The sequence below is a fragment of the Otolemur garnettii genome, unplaced genomic scaffold (assembly GCF_000181295.1).
Source record: "Otolemur garnettii isolate 467f Iridium unplaced genomic scaffold, OtoGar3 scaffold00005, whole genome shotgun sequence".
Taxonomy (NCBI): Eukaryota; Metazoa; Chordata; class Mammalia; order Primates; family Galagidae; genus Otolemur; species Otolemur garnettii.
The window spans coordinates 45106221-45121650 of NW_003852400.1; positions in this window are offsets into that span (position 1 = coordinate 45106221).

Below are 15430 nucleotides of genomic sequence, written 5' to 3' on the forward strand. Positions count from 1 at the left end.
TTTGTGCCCTCATATTAATAACAAAAAGCACAACTAAACAAATTATAAACAAAAAGCAATTAACATAAAAACCAAAAAGGCAATATTTTTTGTTGGTCCCTTGCATTAGTGTTTCAGTCTCTATTTCATTTAGTTCAGTTCTGATCTGCATTGTTTCTTTCCTTCTGCTAATTTTGAGTTCAGTTCATTCTTGTATTTGCAGTTCCCTGAGGTACACTATTGGATCATATTTTAGAAATCTTTCTAATTTTTTGATGCAGGCATGTGTTGTTATAACTTCCCTCTTAGCATTATTTTTATTGTATTCCATAGATTAGGATAGGGTGTGTTTTAATTTTCATTTGTTTCAAGAATTTTTCTATTTCCTTCTTTATTTCTTCATTGACCTAATGGTTCTTAAGGAGTATTTTATTTAATTTCCATGGTTTTGTACAGTTTCCAAAGTTCCATTTCTATTGATTTCTAGTTTTAATCCATTGTGATCTGAAAAGATAACTGATGTGATTTGATTATTTTAATATTTTGAGATTGTCTTGTGGCCTAACATGTGGTCTACCCTGACCAATGATCCCTGTAAAGATAAAAAGAAAGTTACTCCTTAACTATTGTGTAAAATGTTCTTTAGATGTCTGTTAGGTGTCTATCACTATTTTAAAACATGTTTCTTTATTCAACTCAAACTAATTCCATCATTCTATCTTTCACCAATTTCAAATGGTATCTCCTTCTTGACTTCCCTGGAATGTGTCCATAATTTGTCCCTTTAAATTTAAATTATAAATTATTTATCTTATTCTTTATCTCACAATATCCAAACTATGAACTATAAACAGCAGGAGCTCAACAAAACTTACTGAATTAAAAATTTACATTCTTTTTACAGAATTTATCACATTTTACTTGGTATTAAAGTAAACTGTATACATATTATTTACTTACTACTTGACTTGAACTTTCATAAAAATAGTCAACAGGCATATTCATATTTTCTTTTTGCGTTCCTCACAAGCCCAACAGAATTTCCTGTGCTAAGATTCTTAACAGATGCTCATTTAATTCAGTTGCTAATGGAGTGATTAACCAGTAAATCCATGCTAATTTATTCCTAAAAAATACAGAACTATAGTGATGTGGTGTGATATAGTGTTGTTGACATATCACAGGATAATTAGTCTTCTTAACAAAGCCATTGTGATAGAAAGTGTTTCTCAGTAGTATTCCACATACATACACCTGCCAAATGTGGTCTGTTTTGAAACTTTTATAATAATTTATTTGTATTGAATTTTAAGGAAATCATCCTATACATATTAAATTTTCTAAACACTGAGGACTATAACCCTACTGTTGTTCAATTCCCATCTTATATATTCTGTATTAGTTCAAATTCATAGATAGTCTTTTAATTCCAGATACTAATCTTCAGAGAATGAGAAGCAGAGATTATATTATAAGATCACATTTACCACCAACAAGGATCTAACAGGACCAAAGAACCTCTAAGAGAAAAGTGAGGAACTTCACAGTGTTCAAAGTTGTAAAAAACTTAATAACACAAACTTTAAATAAAATATTTTGCACCAGAAATAGAAATGATTAGTAGATACTGATTATCCTCTTCTATAAAGAGGTTATTTCCACCTTCTTGAAATATAGTAACAAGAAGACAATGCAATAGCTGCTCTATCTGAAATAGTTAATTTATCTAACATAGTCTGAAAGAAATCAACTGCAAAATAAAATGAAATTGTTAATTAGAATGAATTTTTTTCAACTTTTCATTGCCATTACTCATACTAGTTATTAAAAATTAGTAATATTCAATTATTTACTTTTAAAAGTCTATTCTCTATTCACTCTTAACTTTTAGCCCAACATATGTAGATCAGCCTTTTCTCAAAATACTTTCTAAAGAAGTACCTGTAGTAGTCATATTTGCAACTGTAGAAATATTCATTCAAACATCTTAAAGCTACAGTTGCAGGCATCTCCTTTTATCAACATCCTTCAAGTCTTCTGTGCCTTGGTTTCCCAAAAAAGTAATCTTTATTAGAAGTATGTAATTTTTTTTTAAGTTCAGGTTAATATGGGAGCACACACTATTAGGTAACATAAATTCCATTTGTAAAGTTAGAGTTCACATTGTAGTTGAGTCTTTCCTCCAGGAAACGTGCCACAAACCCACACAGTGTACCTGCTGGGTGGGTCTTAACCCAAAGAAAAGAGCCAAGTCCTATCATCTTCAAATACTTATGATGATAACAAAGACTACATACAGAATATACTTAATTTTGTAGTTTCTGTGACAACTGGGTATAGAATGCACTATTAAAAAAAATCAAATTCATCTTAGACTTACTTATCTTGTTCTGTTCTCTCTTACTTTTTCTTATTCCTATTCTTCTACCCCCTCCTTACTCAAATTTCTAAGTATAGCAAAAATAACTTCTCTCTCCCTGATTTTTCTCCAGTATAGCTCACTGGCAGAAAGACAATTAATAGGCGTTAATATTTACAAGCACATGGTTGGCATTTTTGTGTGAAAAATAATAAAACTTATTTTAAACATCTGAGACTAAGGCATCTTTTGCATAAAACCAGGATAACTTCGTAAAATAAGCCTAGTATCAGGACCCTCAAAAAGGGCAAAATCTCTAGAGAACAGCCCAACACCCAAAATAGATTACTACAGGAATAGGGAGTTAGATGAATGGCTGAAGGATTAGTGCTTTCTGTAACTTGATAAGAGCGTGACAGTATCAGAACTTTGTTTAATATGGCATGATCTTTATCCCTAGAAGGGAGCAAAGAAAGATTGTATTCCATCAAGGGGAATTGCAAAGCTGTAAATTACATTGTGTCACAGTCAGTGGTATTAAATACCAAGTTTTTAATTAGCTGTCTTAATTTTATTTTCTTGCTAAGATATACTTCTAAAATAGTCAAAGGCACTTTTTAGTGAAAACATATCTTTTCAGGCATTAAATCAAATAAGAAATAGTCAAGCACCACAATCATAATATATGATTTGGCAGTGAAGAAAAACTAAGTTATTAGTAAGATAAAAATAATTCACATTTATATAATACCCATTTCTAATGTATTATATTAAACAAAAAATGTAACAGCTATCCAGCATGTTCTGATTCTGAGAATTCTTTCCAGAAATCTTACAGAAGGAAGTCGGAAAATAGGATTCAATGAATGTATTATAAGAAGAGGCACCACCTGGGCATAAAACTCTAATCTCCTGCTTATCATAACACTTTGGAGTTGCTTAAGTTTATACAAATTGACAGAAAGTAACTGCATCAAAATCACTTGTCTTGAAACTGTCTTGGAATCAGCTCCACCACACAATTACCAAAAGAATTTTCTCTCTTTGACCTTATCAGGCTGTGTAAGTGAATTTACACCATCAAACTACATTCTTAAAGCTCTTGAACACAACACTACAAAAAGACAAATGGGAAACTGTACACATACTAAAACCATATAACAGATGTGACGCAATTTCTACCCCTTCTTCCTAGAGCTACCCAGTCTTCTGACATTGGTGATTATTATGTTCTTGTTTTTCATTTTAATTTTGTACACACACACACATACACATTGTATACATATATATATTAAAAATAATGTGCAATTTTAAGTTGCAAAAGAATTTTATGGCCACCCTGTAGCCACATACATATACAAACCCATACAATTACAAACACACACACATATATATACACACACACATATATACACAAACACATACAATTACATATATATATGTGTATGTATGTATGCACACAAATACATTTGCTATGTTTTCAATTTTTGTGCTTCCTAACAATTCACATGTTGAAATCCTAACCTCCAAGATGATAGTACTGGAACATAAGTCCTTTGGTAGGTAATTAGATTATTGGGGCAGCAGCCTCAGGCTGGGGATCAGAGGCCTTAGAAAAGAGTCCCAAGGCAGCAAGCCAGCCTCTTCCCCCATGTGAAAACACAGAGAGAAGGTTCTGTCTAGGATCCAGGAAAGGGGTTCTCACTACATGCTGAATCTGCCCTTTAGATCCTGGACTTCCCAGCATCTGGGACTGTGAGAAAATAAATTTCTTTTGTTTATAAGCTGAGCAGATCATGGCATTTTGTTATATAAACCCAAAGACTAAGACAATGTTTGTGTGTGTGTATCTGTGTTAGTCAATGTTTTCATAGTAATATTATTTAGCCTTTTCAGAGGTTATTATAATTTCAATTATTTCATTCTTATAATTTCTAAAATTCTGTTGGACTACATTAAAAATTTCTCAGTGATTTTCACAGTTTCCTCTTCCCTGGATATATTTTATGGTTTTTCTTTTAAATTTTAACAAAGTAAGCATAGTCATTTTATAATCTGTGTCTGATAATTTCCATATGAAATCTTTGCAGGTTAGTTTATGATGTATCTACTTAATCTAGATTTAGAGCTTTTTATTTATTTTTATTTATTTATTTATTTCCCTTGAACTGTTTTGTTAGTTTAAAAAATTATTTGGGCCAGTCAAATGTTCCTTCCTCTAGAAGAAACTTGCATTTGCTTATGCCCTTGAAGACACAACCATCCAAGGATCCTTTTAAATGTATGACCTAAAATATTTTTTCACCATTCAGGTAATAGTTTTTGTTCCACATCCATGCAATGACTGGCTAGTCAGCATTACAATATCTTGTAGATTTTCCTTCCTTCTCTTGTCATAATCAAGTAAATTTCCTGCATAACAAGGAGAGAATAGGAGAGAGCTTTACATTTCCCTCACACCTACTCTGAGAGCATAGCCTTTAGGGTCTGCCTTAAACAGCGATATCAGTGATACAGACGTAAGACCACACATTGAATGGGTCGTGGCATTTGTTTTTATCTCCTTCCCACAAGCCCTTGGGAAAATAGATACCAGTTTCTCCTGGTTTCACAAACACCCTCAAAAAAAAAAAAAAAAGGATGCAATGTTCATCTTACCCCTCAAATTCCTTCCTCCATATAAATTTTAGCCTGATGATTTATTTCCCTTATTATTTGATACTATTAATATGTTCAAAAATATCTTTGCCAGTATTTTTAATACTTTTCACAGAAGTATGTCCACATACATAATTAAAAATATACATATATAAAATGCATTTATAAATTAAAAAGGGCCATATGAATAAAGGATATTATGTAAAAGTTTACACAAATGGCAGGAAGGAAAGAAGAGACTAAGGAAGGAATAAACAAAGGAAGGGAGGAGAGAAGAAAAGAAGGAAGGGAGGGAGAAAGAAAAGGAGAGAAGGAAGGAGGGAAAAAGGGAGGGAGGGAGGAAAGAAGGAAAGAAGGAAGAAAGGGCAAGCAAAAGGCCCAAATCTAAAATAAATGCTTAGATTTGCAAATGATTAAAGCAATGCAATATAAAAAATAAACAACATATATGCACCAGATGGCAACAATTAAAAAGTGAGGAAATAGGCACTATTCTGTTCTTTCAGAGGTGTACACTGATACAGAGTTTTATAAATAAAATATAAAATAACTAGCACACTATTAAATATATTCAAATGTTTACCCAGCTTCCTATATTTTAGTAATTTATCTTAATATACTATTACCCAAGCAAAAGATACATACATTAAAATATATTTGTAGCATTTTCTTTCCCTAGAGGGAGGAGCAAGATGGTGGCCAAGTAACAGCTTCCCTGCAACTGGGCACATGAGACTGAGGAGATAAGACTCCAGGAATCTCTGACTGGTGGGATCTGCCCAGAAACATACCTCTGGGAACACAGGGAGTCAGTGAAAGACTTTTGAATCCTGGGAGGAGGACGAAAGCAGTGGAGAACTAGACTCATCAAAACCCTAGTCCAGAGGCACAGTAACTTAAAGAGTTAAGAGGAAGTGAAAGGAAAATTAGGGCAAGGAAACAGATAAAAGAAAACACTCATGAGGAAGAATCAGCAGAAAAAATCCTAGCAACATGAAAAACCAATCCAGAGTAACCCCCACAAAGGATCATGATGTAGCTACTGCGAAGGATTCCACCTATAAAGAAATGTTAGAAATGACAGAAAGGGAATTTAGAATACAGATGAGGAAAATAAAGAAGGAAATGATGGAAAAAAATGAAGGAAACGACTGATACAGTGGAAAATAACCAAAAGGAAATCCAAAAACAGAATGAATGACATGAAGAATATAGAAAGGATTTAGCAGAGCTGTAGGAACTGAAGCAGTCATTTAGGGAACTTAAAGATGCAGTAGAAAGTATCAACAACAGATTAGACCATGCAAAAAGAAAGAATCTCAGAGGTAGAGGACAAAGCTCTTGAGAGAACTCAGATAGTTAAAGTGGCAGAAAAGAAGAGAGAGAAAGAAGAATGTTCACTGACAGAATTATGGGACTATATGAAGCTTTCAAACATGTGATTTATAGGTATCCCAGAAGAGGAAGAAGAATACTCCAGGGAAATGGAAACCATACTAGAGAATATTATAAATGAAAATTTCCCAAATATCACCAAAGACTCTGAAGCACTCCTTGCAGAGGGATATCGGACCCCAGGTTACCTCAACTCAAATAGAGCTTCTCCAAGACACATTGTGATGAACCTGTCCAAGATCAAGAGAAAAGAAAAGATTCTTCAAGCTTCTAGGAGTAAGCACCAGTTGACCTACAGGGGCAAATCCTTCAGAGTGACTGCAGACCTCTCTAATGAAACTTTTCAAGCAAGAAGACAATGGTCATCTACCTTTAATCTACTTAACCAGAAAAATTTCCAGCCCAGAATTCTATATCCTGCTAAGCTAAGCTTTAAAATTGACAGAGAAATCAAATCATTTACTGATATACAAACATTGAGGAAATTTGCCACAATAAGACCAGCTCTACAGGAAATATGTCAACCTGTTCTACACACTGACTATCCCAATGGATCAACAGCAAAATAAGAACTCAGAAATTAAAGGACAGAACCCAACTTCCACAATGATGCAAAAGACAAAACTAAGCAATGGACTCCCACAAAATAAGATGAATAGAACAATACCATGCTTATCAATTATCTCAACAAATGTTAATGGCTTGAATTCCCCACTGAAGAGGCAGAGATTGGAGGACTGACTTAAAAAACACAAGCCATCCATTTGATGTCTGCAGGAAACACACTTACTTTCAAAAGACAAACTAAAACTCCAAGTTAAGGATTGGAAGACAATTTTTCAGGCAAACAGAATTCAGAAGAAAAGAGGAGTTGCAATCTTATTTTCAGATACATGTGAATTTAAAGCAACTAAAGTAAAAAAAGACACAACTCCCTTCATCATAGCTTCAAAGAAAATGAAATACCTAGGAATATACTTAACAGAAGAGGTGAAGGACCTCTATAAAGAGAATTATGAAATCCTCAGAAAGGAAATAGCAGAGGATATTACCAAATGGAAGAACATACCCTGCTCATGACTGGGAAGAATCAACATTGTTAAAATGTCTATACTTCCCAAAGCAACCTACCGATTCAATGCCATCCCTATTAAAATACCAACATCATACTTTCAAGACTTAGAAAAAATGATTCTGCATTTTGTATGTAACCAGAAAAAGCCCGTATAGCTAAGGCAGTTCTTAGTAATAAAAACAAAGTTGGGGGCATCAGCATACCAGATTTTAGGCTGTACTACAAAGCCATAGTGGTCAAGACAGCATGGTACTGGCCCAAAAATAGACGTAGACATTTGGAATCAAATAGAAAACCAGGAAATGAAACTAACATTTTACAACCACCTAATCTTCAATAAACCAACCATGAACATACCATGGGGGAAAGACTCCCTATTCAATAAATGGTGCTGAGAGAACTGGATATCCCACATGTAAAACACTGAAACTGGACCCACACCTTTCTCCACTCACAAAAATTGATTCAAGATGGATAAAGGACTTAAATTTAAAGCATGAAACAATACAAATCCTCAAAGAAAGCATAGGAAAAACACTGAAAAATATTGGCCTAGGGAAAGACTTCATGAAGAAGACTGCCGTGGCAATTGCAACAACAAAAATAAACAAATGGGACTAATTAAACTGAAAAGCTTTTGTACAGCTAAGGAGACAAGAACCAAAGCAAATTGACAACCTACAAAATGGGAAAGGATATTTGCATATTTTGAATACGACAAAAGCTTGATAACTAGGATCTATAGAGAATTCAAATTAATCCACATGAAAAAAGCCAATAATCCCATATCTCAATGAGCAAGAGATATGAATAGAATCTTCTCTAAAGAAGACAAGTGAATGGCTAACAAACATGAAAAAAGGCTCATCATCCCTAAATATTAGAGAAATGCAAATCGAAACCACCCTGAGATATTATCTAACTTTAGCGAGAATGATGCTGGGGTGGATATGGAGAGAAGGGAACACTTTTACACTGCTGTTGGGACTGCAAACTGACACAACTTTTTGGAGGGAAGTATGGAGAACCCTCAAAGAACTCAAGCTATGTTGCAGCCCCTATGGCCCAGATCTCTATCTCCGCATGAAGGAACCAGGCTGATACGTTTAGAAGTACAAGCTTGCAGGAGGCAGGCTAACTTTGATTACAGGGTAGCCCCAAGCAACCTCCCCAGTATCCTTTTATTGAGACAGTACAAGACAGATGAGGGGAGTATTAGACAATGACTACGTGCCTAAGGATTGCCATGGGCTTGGGCTCTTTCTCCCCAACGAATTGCTGGAGGGTCCGCCCCCCAGCTGCAGATCATCTTGCTCAGAGGTCATCTGGCTCTCAGCATCCTCTACAAAGCTAGACCTCCCATTTGATCCTGCAATCCCATTATTGGGCATCTACCCAAAAGGAAAAATCCTTTTATCATAAGGACACTTGCACAAGACTGTTTATTGCAGCTCAATTTACAATCGCCAAAATATGGAAACAGCCTAAATGCCCACTAACCCAGGAATGGACTAACAAGCTGTGGTATATGTACACCATGGAATACTATTCAGCCATTAAAAAAATGGAGATTTTACATCCTTTCTTTGTGTTAACCTGGGTGGAAGTGGAACATATTATTCTTAGTAAAGCATCATGGGAATGGAGAAGCATGAACCCTATGTACTCAATTTTAATATGAGGACAATTAATGATGCAGTGGGGGTGGGGGAAGAAGAGAGCAGAGAGAGAAAGAAGGAGGGAGGGGTGGAGGAAAGGAAGAGCAGAGACAGGGAAGGAAGGAGGGTGGGGTCTTGGTGCGTGCCACACCTTTTGGGGGCAGGACACAATTGTAAGAGGGACTTAACCTAACAAATGCAATCAGTGTAACCTAGTTTCTTGTACCCTCAATGAATCCCCAACAATTTATATATATAAATATAAATATAAATATATATATACACACATATATATATTTTTAGCAATGTTTAATGGAAAAAAAATACAGAAAGAACTTAAATGATTACCTGTGATAAAGTTACATACAGGTTGAGCATTCCTAATCTGAAAATCTAAAATTTGAAGTGTTTTAAAATCCAAACCTTTTTGACACCGTAAGTGGAAAATTCCACATCTAACCACATGTGACAAATTACAATTAAACAGAATCAAAATTTTGTTTCAGGCACAAAATTATTAAAAATACTATATAAAATGACATTAAGACTTTATGCACATGGTGTATGTGAAACATCAATGAATTTCATATTTAGACTTGGGTCCCCATCATTCCCAAGATATTTTATTGTGTATATGCAAATATTACAAACTCTGAAAAAATCAGAAATCTGAAACAACCCAGCTCTCATTACTTCAAATCAGGGATATTCAATACGTCATTATATATATTATGACACTGATTATGCATAAAATATAATGAAAACTCTACTAAATATAAATTATCTACCTATGTTTGAATATGGACAATTTCCAAGATCGACTGAGATTTAAAAAAAAAAAAAATAGCAAGATGCAATATGTACAAGTGGCCTCATTTAAAAAATATTCTGAGAGGACACATAAAAATCTGTTAATGGTGGAAATGTCTGCGAGTCAGATCAGGCATCTGGTGGGAAGAAAATACCTACTCACACTAAACACATCTACACTTTATGGATGTTTTCACCATGGACATGTTTTATTACATTTGTAGTAAAAATCCATTGGAAGAAAAACCAGAAATGTGTGTAATATTTAACACACAGGAATGTTCCCTACAGTTGTAAACTAAAAACATTGGAAAAAGTCTAGTTTAAGTAAGTTATATTTCACCTCTTGTATATCATGCTATCACTGATCACGTTTTCACTTTTTTCATGATAATATAAAAATACTCATGTGATGAAATGTGAAAATCCAGGGCACACGCACGTTTATGTACAATATGACAAATCTGAAAGTAAGAGAAGAAATGCACACACAATTACGGAAAAAATAGTTTCCAAATTATTAGCCATCATTCTGGGTGGGAGCACTTTTTATTTCGTCTTGTATATGTTTCTCTATTTTTTTGAGTTTTCTCTATGAAATGTTCCGTAATTCAATAATCTAAAAAAAACAAAACTTAAAATTATTGAGGGGTTATTTATAAAGGTTTAGAGCCACAATAGGGGACTCAATAAAAAAGTTGCTTCTCTTAAAAAGCATCACTTTTTTATGTTTTAACCTTTATAAAAGTATACGAATAACAGTAAAATGAAAAGTGAATTTACAAAAAGAAAATGAAAGAAAAATGAAGTTACATCACAGAAGAACTCCCAATATGCAAACTCCGGTTGATGCAAAGGCCTGACCTGGGAACGGTGATGTTCATTCACTCTGAATTATGATCCACTTGTTGATGTTGTAACACAAGCGTCAGATAGCCATTCAGTGATCAGAATGAACATCTGGAAAGGTGTGTCTGTGCTAAGCCTTCTAAAGTGAATAGAAAATAATAACTAATAAATATCATTTTGAAAAAGAATGGTGCATGTTTCTTTAAAAGAACGATATGGGTAACTGTTTTCTCTCTGCCCCAAGGAGAGGATGATGAATTTGAAAACTACCAAATTAGCACTTTTGGGTTTTTTCCCAGATGTGTGTTATGACAGATAAGTGTTATGACCCTACTCCCTTTCAGCTATTAAAAAATGAAGAATGGAAAAGAAAATATATATATATATTGAAGTACAAACCAATTAGAAGGAAAGTTTTTGTGGTTTTTTTATCCCCGAAGCAATCACAATTAGGAGAATAGTTCAATGATACTCTCTCATAGCACATTGAAGGTTCACATGGTGTATTCTCATTCTACTCAGAAATATCACAGTCCTGGTTTCTGGTTTGTGACCGTACAGAAGAAATGTAGCTAAGTGCTCACAAAATATGTTTTAGTTCCCCCTCCCACTCAGGTGAGAGAAAGTCCCCAAATTAAACCCCTTTACTCATCATGTTTTCATCACGAGAACTAATTAAGTCCCACCAGGCAAAGTTAGATTTAACCATTAAGCAGCAAGTTTTCCAAAATATTTTCTTCTAATGCTGTGAGTAAATATAAACATGTGTCATTTTTCTAGTGTTAAAAAAGGAGCTGTCTCCTTTAATATTTTTTTACACCTAGTTATTTTACGTGAATATTCATATGAAATATCTTTAATCATAGCTTTTTCTGACAGCTCGATTGCTTGCATGCAGAGAAATTCTTTGAAGTTTAATGTTTATACTTATTACCTGCTTCAGGGAAGTTTTAAGACAATAAACATAAATCCACTGAGAATAAAATGTCTATCTTCTGTAGGAAGAGGGCTCAAAAGTATTTGAGAGCAGAAGGTCCCTGAAAGGAGCCAACCTCAAAGCTTCCTGACCCAGGTCCTTAAGTCTTTAGAGACCAGTTTCCTTGCTCCCTAGAAAGGAATTTCCTATTGTCAGGCATGCCTGCATCCAAAATTCACCTTTCATAGTTAAATACTAAGGTTTTATATCATTTTCTTGACAACATGGAAATAGCATATATTTCTCATGTATTTTCCATTACATATACCAAAAAGGCCCCATAGATTTTTGAACGAATACCCTCCAGATTTCAATTCATTATATATTTAATCTGCCTTTGTGCATTATGTACTTTTGCTATTCTGAAATATTTCGAATAATTTAACATAGGGCACATTTGCTTTTTTAGCCTATTCACAATTGCATTCTCCAATATAAATTCCCTTTGCCACCAATACTCAGTAAAAGTTTTGTAATAAACGAGTTCATGAATAAATCAAAGTTTGGAGATTAATTAATGAATGAATAATAAATGAAGGGGAATTTTGAGATAATGAAAGATATCAATATTACCCTTCCTTCAGGGACTTCAGATGTCAGAAAAATACAGTAGAATCTAGTTAGTGTAATCATTGACAATATACGTATTTAAGACATGTATAGTACTTAAAAGTGAAAATAAAATTATTAGAAAATTCCTCCTACAGTGAATTTTTGCAAATGACTCACTATTGTACATCTTCATTGGGAAGAAAATGAGTTTTAGAATTTTGAAACTGATTGGTGCATAAAATAAACAGTCTTTATAAATATTTACATAGCACTTAACTGTTTAGTAGACAACGGTTTTAATAACCTAAAGCCCCATTTTGTCTATAGGTGTGTATATATGTGTATGTGTGTGTGTATACATATATATATTATCCTTCAGAAAGGATTGCCTTTAGATGGGAAAAAAACATGAAAGGTAAATATTTGAAAATGTAAATCATCAAAAGGAAACATTCTTTTGGAACCATCATGCCTCCACCATATGATAATATAAAACAATGTATTTGCATATAATCCCACTTGCTCTTATTGTAGTTATTACATTTGATTATCAAAATGTTTATTTTAAAATCCGTATATACCTAAAACGCTCTGCAAATATATATAATAAAATGTAGTGGACCCTGACTATTGACAGTTTGTAGTGTCAAACACTGTAGTCCAAGATAAGAATAACATATAAGAAGAGCTCCATAATACAGCCTAGTTATCCTTAGAAGAGGAGATGAAACTAAGAATAATTTAAAGACGTTCATTAAGAAAACTTATCTATGAGTATCATTTGTGAATGTCTGAAGGTCTTACTTGTATCTATAAAGCAAATTCAGTTAACATTTAAAGTTTAGAATTTTCTTATGGGATTTAAAAATAAATTAGTATTTATAATTATTTTAGTCAGCAGAGTAGAATGAGAAAGAGCTAAACTTACATGTTAATTTGACTGATTATTTTGAAAATAGCTCCTTAATCAAATCATTCTAAATTTCTTAAGTTGGGAAGATTATTGTTTTATCTTGGTATTATTTGACTATTTTCCTTTTTTGACGTTCAACAATATTTTTCCATACGAAGGAAAAGGAAGGGGAGTTGGCAGCTAGCATTCTGCAGCAAGATTCGGTATTTTACTGCCTTTGCAAAGAAACCGTACTGGGACCCAGGTTGTCAAATGGTCAAGCTGCACATTGTACCTACTTCCCAGGTATCTAAAATATATTCACAGCTTGTAATGTTAGACTCCTAGTATCGTGATAAACTAAGACTGTTTCACATATGTGTAACCAAATACTTTAGAGAATATTAGGAAATAAAAGAAGCCAGCACCTTATCAGGCAGGGAGGTTATTCAACATTTTTAGAAGGGAAAACAATTTCAAGTTATAGAAGGCTCCTTGGTTATAAAATATTATTCTCATGTATCCCCACCAGCAGTTTATTTTTAAGGGAAAAGCGGGGATAATTTTGTGGTTTTATTGTGAATATTTTGGATTTACAGAAGGGGCTTCCTTAGAACCACGTTAAGACTCTCTGTTCTTGACTATTACCTCTGAAAAAGGCTGTTTTCTCTAGCCAATGAAAGATCGAGCTGATTAATGCAGACCCTATATGATAACAGTAAACCCAGCTGGATTTCACTTTAGAATCTCAGTACAGGTAGGCCTTTGTTCATGTGACTTGCACCAACTGTTCTTAACTCTTGGGAGAAACAAAGACAAAAATCAGCCCTAACACAGCAGAAACCCCATGGGAATCTACAGACTCCCTCAGACTCCAACGTACTTGGATCTGAAAAAAGGAAAAAACCCACTTGGATGAACGAACAGGCTGTGCTGTTTAAGCTTAGGCAATAATTTCTCCAGCATCAAGAACAAAAAGGAAACAATTACTATTGAAAAACGATTGATTAAACAGGGAAAGGAGAAAAAGACAGAAAACATTTCTTCTGCCACAGGGTTTTACTTTCTCTACAGTTTTAACAGAACACTACACTTTAGTTTCACCCTCCCCAAAGCATAATTTTTGTCCATTTGATCATATCATGAATGAGTGTATAGTAATAATAATGTTGGTTTAACGCTATGTAGCCAAAAGTTTAAGCTGATTTAATCATACTTTGTGCCTTAGCTCCTCAGGGCCCCGTACATAGCCCTTAGCACAAGCCTAAACCGTAATTATCATTAACAAGATGATAACTAGCAAAGCAAAGAGATACTCTTAGAGACCGAACTTAAACAATCTGGTTTAGTGGCTTCTGTCCTTGACATATAAACCGCTCACAAGTAATAAATAGGTTAACAGCTGAAGCAAGAGGAGTAACTTTTATTACTATACCAACCATATTACCACGGTAGTTTCAGACACTTTCAGAAAGTGACTTAAAGTGACATGGAAGATAAAAATCTTCTGTGTTTAAAGGAAATAATATGGGTATATTGACCATTCTGATACCAAATAAGACAGCCTAGATGTCCTCTAAAACTACAAGTGATTAGAATCAAATTTCCTAAAATCAATAATTATTGTTATATCTCTAGCCCTGATAATAGCTGTCAAATGGAAAAGCTGCCACCAATATTAATATCCTGAGAACAGCTGTTGACTAATAAGGAACTCCTGTATATCATATGGGTCTTGTATAACGTTTAAAGGCTTTTTAATCTCTTAAAGTGTTAAAAATGTAGTTCCCTGATACAGAAAACTACTTTTAAGCCATCTAGTTAAAAACCTAAGAACTGTTTTTGTTTCTGTGCCCTAGCCAGTGCTTATGTGAACTTTATCCAACCTACTCACTGGCAAATAAATTGGATAATTTAACTCTAAAGTTAAAATCCCTCTTCATGCAATGCTATGAATTCTTCTGCAAATAGATAATAATACCTTTGCTAACAATTTTTATGACAAGAAGTGAAAATTTTAGCCTTAAAACCTCAGTTATTTGATATTTCAGAAGGGAACTGCAAAAATTCTTAATACATATTTATTTAATTTTCATCAGAGTAACTTCTTTAGCTCATTAAACTAGATTGAAAATCCAGATAAATTTGAACTCAATTTACTGTCTTTTTTTCCCCAAATGCTTAAAATTGACATTCACCTGGAAAAATTATTTTTCTTTTTGTTTAC